The sequence below is a fragment of the Nyctereutes procyonoides genome, unplaced genomic scaffold (genome assembly GCF_905146905.1).
Source record: "Nyctereutes procyonoides isolate TBG_1078 unplaced genomic scaffold, NYPRO_anot_genome, whole genome shotgun sequence".
Classification (NCBI taxonomy): domain Eukaryota; kingdom Metazoa; phylum Chordata; class Mammalia; order Carnivora; family Canidae; genus Nyctereutes; species Nyctereutes procyonoides.
Genome location: NW_026575025.1, coordinates 12881789 through 12887889, shown reverse-complemented (window position 1 = coordinate 12887889; position 6101 = coordinate 12881789). Strand labels below are relative to the sequence as shown.

Genomic DNA, 6101 nt, shown 5'->3' with positions numbered 1-6101 from the left:
TGACAATATTATAAGATATTATATATAGAGAAAGGCTCAATATACTATGGAAGAATCGAGGAAGCAACAAGGGAGAAAGAGAGGAGCAAATGCTTTGAGTAAGTTACACAAAGGTGTGTGTTCATGACACCACTTTCTCCTGAGCAGGTGCTCTGGGCACCAGAATGGTGAAGACTGATTCACAAAATGGAGTGGTGGGTGACAGTGTGGGGAAAGGGAGTTTCTGGAAAGGTGGATAACACATAATGATGGTAAAGGAGCAGGGCACATTTTGGAACAACAGATAAGCCACTACTGGACACTTACTTTAGCACATCCATGAGATTATAGAAGAGAAGATTTTAAGAAACTGCCAAGTCTCTTTGGTGCAGCCCATGGCACCAGCAGGATGGGCAAGTGTTGCAGTCTTTGTACTGCCAGAAAGCTCCATAGCCCACTGACGAGATCAGAAGAGGCATCATAAACAGTACAAGCAAGAAAGCCCATTTGGAGGTGTTTCCCATGCAAAGGGAATTGTGCTGGAAGAAGTAGGAGTTGAAGCCAAAGAGCCAAAGAGCCAATTCTGCCACCAGGAAGAGCATCAGTGTCCAGTAGATCAAGAATGGCATAAATAAATAAATAAATAAATAAATAAATAAATAAATAAATATCACAGGCTTTGCACCCAATGGTGGTTGTTTGAATTCTATTGATGCTGAGGTTCTAGTTGCTGCATTTGGCCTCAAAAGTCATGTTTTGGTGACATCCGGGGTTTGCTTTAAAGTTGTCAAAGTTGCCAATGGCTCTCTTTTAACCGTAGACAAAAGCAAGAAGGAAAGACCCAGCTCCTAAGCTCTGATGGTAAAAACATGACAATAAATTTTCATAGACCAAAAATAAGTAAATAAAATGGACAAGAAGAGAAAAAGGCTCTTTTAGTAAAAACAGAGTTTGGACTTTGGGAGAAATTTCAAAGTTCTGGACACAGTGGAAGGTGAGGCATATGGTCGAGGGTAGACAAGGGAATAGAAGGAAAATGTACAAGTTTACAAACAGCTATTTTAGTTGACTGGGGCTGCAGTAATAACAAAGTAGCATAGACTGGATGGCTTCTAGTAATGGAAATTTATTACCCACAATTCTGGAAGTTTAAGTCCAAGACCAAGGCACTAGCAGTTTCAGTGTCTGCTGAGTGCCGGCTTCCTGGTTTGTAGATGGTTCTCTTGTTGCTGTGTCCCCCAAGGTGGGAAAGAGGCCAGGGACCTCTCTGGGGTTCCTTTTATGTGAGCTCTAATCCTATACATGAGGGCTCTGTCCTCATTAGCAAGCTAGTCACCTCCCAAAGGCTCCACTTTCAAATGCTATCATATTGGAGATTAGTTTTCAACATAAGAATTTAGGGGGAAGACAAACGTTCAGCTTATAGCAAGAGCCACTCAACGAAGTAATGATGGCGTCAAGAGGGTATGAGAAGAGTGCTGTGAAGGTGCCATGAGGATTATCTGTCTCATTCCCAGGATGGAAGCTGTGTGAGATGCCTGTTTTCTCACCATGAATGATCTCCTGCCAGTTTCCACGGCCTTTTGTACATCTGGGTTCTGGGGGTGCTGGCTCTGTTTATGCTGTGCTGATATGCTCTGCAGTCTCCTTGTTGTGTAACAATCAAAACTACCTGTTTTGATTCCTTGGATTAGGGTTCCACAATAGGACTTTTGCCTGTCCCATCCATTTCTTGGTTCCCTCCAAATCCTCCAATATTGTGGGAGATGAAGCCAGTATTCAAACACAGGTTCACTGAGGGGACAAAGAATCAGTGCAGTGAACTGTTGAGAAACTTCCTTTAAGGAAAAAGGCTGCCCTGAAAACCAAGGCTTCTGGCAAACCGTCCTGGCAAAGTGGATAGAAATTGTCTCTGCTCTCATTCTGGAATATATGCCTTCCCCTCTCCAGGAAACAAGACAATCCAAGGCATGGAAACAAGAATCTGATGTAAAAGATAAGTTCTATTCAAGAATCACTAAGCATCTGAAAATATAAAAAGCTTGTTAAGACTCCTCTGCTGACCCTCCCCCCCAAAAATACCCCTAGGAAACAAAAGTTTTTAAAAATATTTTATTTATTTATTCATGCGAGGTACACTGAGAGAAAGGCAGAGACACAGGCAAAGGGAGAAGCAGGCTCGCTGCAGGGAGCCTGATGCAGGACTCGGTCCCAGGACCCTGGGATCAGGCCCTGAGCCAAAGACAGGTGCTCAACCGCTGAACCACCCAGGTATCCCAGGAACAAAAGTTTTTTTTTTAATTTTTTTAATTATTTATTTATGATAGTCATACAGAGAGAGAGAGAGGCAGAGACAAGGCAGAGACATAGGCAGCGGGAGAAGCAGGCTCCATGCACCGGGAGCCCGACGTGGGATTCGATCCCGGGTCTCCAGGATCGCGCCCTGGGCCAAAGGCAGGCGCCAAACTGCTGCGCCACCCAGGGATCCCCCAAAAGTTTTTATCTTACTTGATTTAGTTCTTTTTTGTACAAACGTTTTCTTCTTCTTTAATTGTTCATTAGGGTTCTGGGTTTTTTGTTTCTCTTCCTTCCTTACAAATTCATCATCCTCTTATCTCTGTGCTAGCTGAGTACTTGGATCTCTTTTCTTCTCTATTTACAATCATTTCCCAGGGGCTCTCATCCAGTTCCATATTAAATATGTGTCTTCAGTGATTGATGATAAACCTACATTTTCAAGCCGAATTAACACACTGGAATCCAGATTTGTCTGTCTGACTCCCTAATCAACACCTCCACTTGGATATTTTAGTAGGTGGCCCCAGTAATGATTTCCATGATCTCCACCTGTTCACATCTTTGTGAAATCCCTTCCCTCTCAGGATGTGCTCTCTGGACTTAACTTGCTTCTAGTAAATAGAACAAGACAGGAGTGATGGGACATCATTTCTTGGATTAGGGTTTACAAAGACTCTGGCTATTGTCTTGAAAAATTTCTCTTCCTCTCTCTTGCTTAGATCATACTACTGAGCACCTCTTTCATGCCATGCTATAAATTACCTTTTGGCTTATGAATTAGCAATACTTCTTTTACGTATCACTTTGTTCTAAGAAACTGTGACTAGATTCTAGGAAATTCTTTTCATATAATTAATAGAGTCATGCTTTAAATGTCATGAATATTAAAAATTTGTAGCCACTTTGCTCAGTAGATTGTTGACATGGCTTCCTTTCAAGGGATTTTGCATAATCCTGTGTAGGAAAAAGCTCTAATTTGGCAATTAGGATGGAGAATTTGCCATAATTTCTAAGATTTCTTCTTCAATTTGAAAAGCCACCTTCAGTTATTAGACTTATATACTTTTCTTTTATAAAAACCTATTTGAAAAATATCATAGGGGTTCCTGGGTGGCTCAGTCCATTAAGCATCTGCCTTCAGCTCAGGTCATGATCCCAAGGTCCTGGGATGGAGCCCCATGTCAGGCTCCCTGCTTGGAGGGGAGTCTGCTTCTTCCTCTCCCTCTGCCCTCCCTCTGCTCATGCACTCTTTCTCTCTCAAATAAATAAATTAATAAAAATCTTTTTTTAAATAAATAAAAGCTTGAAGAGTATGTCTTTGAGTAGGCCATTGTGTCTCTCTGTCTGGCCGTGGTTGGGCCCATAAACTAGGCAGGAGGTCCCATGTTCTAGAGCCCATGATTGAACAGTTGGGAGGTAAAATGGGCACCTAGGAATCTGAATAGATCTGAATCTATAATGTCTGGTGGGTCAAAGAGGATGAACATATATCTGGTTAAGAAGGAGATTACATGATGGGAGGCTGCGTGTCTGGAGAGAGAGCGGCCAGGCAGGAGTCCAGCTAAGGTATCAGTGATGGTGAGTACATACCTAAGAGCTCCAGCAGAGGACAGCAGTGGCCCAATAAAACAAATTTGCCATTCCTAGCAGAGTCTGTCACCCTGGGGTCCAAGTTTCCACCTGGACGACTCTCAGGATTTTGTTTGGGAGCAGAGGAGGTAATTATCTACACTTTGGCTGGACCTGGTGAGGGTTCCATACAGGCCATACTTTATACCCAGTCAGTGAGGGCTGTCACTCCCCAGTGGCCTGATATGATATGGGCTCACTCCACTAATGGGTATGCTATCTCTGTAGGAATAGTTGTGTCTGGGGCCATGTCTGGTACTCTGGGAGGTCGTTCATGTGAGGTTCTGAAACAGGCATGTCTTTTGGGTAAGGATCTGCAATGTAGTTATAATATGTTTCTGCTGTCTGTTGGTGTGTGTATGTGCAGACACCAATGACCATAATCTGCATGGGTGAGTTGGCTATTTCTCTCCAAATGGAAGCACCCCAGATAGGCTTTCACCAAATCATGAAATTATCCTTTTGCCATTGTCTAGGCCAGACTATGAGACCATTGGCTACTGCCCAGAAGTCAGTGAAAATGAGGGTTCTTGGGAATCTCATTTTTGTGGTCTGTGTAGAGCCAAGCATACTGCTACTGATTCTGCTAGGTGGACTAAGTCAGGAGATCCTTCCCGACTGGATGTATGCCCCTAGCAGGAGGGTATGCTGCAGTATTCCAATGGGCTGCCTTACATATAAGGATGTTGTTGCTACCAGCAAAAAACACCAATTCCCTTTCCACTTCAGACAGTTGGTTCCAGTGGGATCCCCAGCCTGCTAGAGGGGTGGGCAGTGGGGACGGTGCTAGCTCTACCTCAGTGTCAATGGGCAAGGGGCTCGACATGGGGGGAAGCCACATCCTCCTGTAATTTGGAAAGGCCCTTGACATAAGGTTTAGCCCTTTCCTGAAGATACCATTTCCTTTTTACCAGTGGGGGCCTTAGTGTTTGTGCCAAGCCTCCGCCGGCTGAATCTCTGACCCAAAGCAGGCTAGGACTTGTGTGTGAAGCACTGAGCACAGTAATGCTTCTTTAAAAGGGCCCAGCAGGCTGCCAAGTTTTGCTGCTCAAGTGATGCTTACCAGGCTACTGTCTAGAGCAGAACCCACGGGCAACCAGGTAGAGCCACAGTTAGACCAGCGACTCCACAAGGCATCATCAGGTGTTGCCAGTAATTCAACTCCAGTGTCTAAACCCAGAGGGACTAATGGTGGGGCCTGCTGTACGGCAGCTTATTAAGGTTCTCCCCAGTGGAAAGAGGCTGATTTGCTTGCAACAGCATAAATAGGCCTAAGTAGAATGGATATGGGTAGAATGTGTTGCCCCCCCAAAGGTGAAGAGACCTCACATGTGTTGTGCCTGCTGAAGTGTAGCAGTGAGTTTTGATGGTGAGGGGTTGATGTGTTCCAGAGAGAGTGACTCCATGGCCCTCAGCTGACCACACTAGGCCCAGAAACCTGACAGAGGCGGCCAGTCCTTGGAGTTTACGTAGGGCAATGGCACATCCTCTCCGCTGTAAATGTTGTGTTGCCAAATGTCAGTCTTCCTGCACCGCTTTCTCAGAGTGCCCCTGTGGTAGAATGCCATCTATATAATGTAGAAGGTGGCAGTGGGTTAGTTTATGTGGATTTGGATCTTGTCTGCAGGGGCTATGGGCAATGGGGAGCTATTCAGACCCCCATGGGCAGCTGAGGAAAGATATATTGGGTGGCCTCAAAAGCAAATTAAGTTTTGAGTCTTTGGTAATTGGGACCCAATAAAGCACAGTGGCTATAGCTAGGGCAGCAGAGAGAGGCTCTGAGCCTTTCCATACCATCTATTATCTTTATGATACTGGGAATGGGGCCTTAATGGCAGGAGCCTATGCATTTAAGTTTAGATAATCAAATGTCAGTCTCCATTCATTAGTGGTGGGGTTTAACAGTATCCAGGGCTCTTAAAGGGTGAGATGGTAGGCCTAATGACCCCAGGGTCAAGCATATCTCTAATGAAGGGTCAAAGGCTTTCTGTACTTTGCTTCTGCCAGTATTTTGGTGTATTTAGCATTTTTACTAGAGGAGACAACTGAGCGGGTTCTCATTTGTCAACTTCCTCTAAGAGAAAAGCCAGGAATTTGGGTTTGTTCCCAGACATGTCACTGAGTAAGGGCCTTTGTACCTCTCACAGAAAAAAGAGAGCTAGAGGAACCACCACTGACAACCGTTTTAGAAATAT

At 44.5% G+C, this 6101-nt stretch overlaps 1 pseudogene; it reads left to right on the top strand.

Annotated features, from left to right (window-relative positions):
• The first annotated feature begins 388 nt into the window (after positions 1-388).
• LOC129502165 (40S ribosomal protein S23-like) lies at positions 389-831 on the top strand (annotated as a pseudogene).
• Positions 832-6101: the final 5270 nt, after the last annotated feature.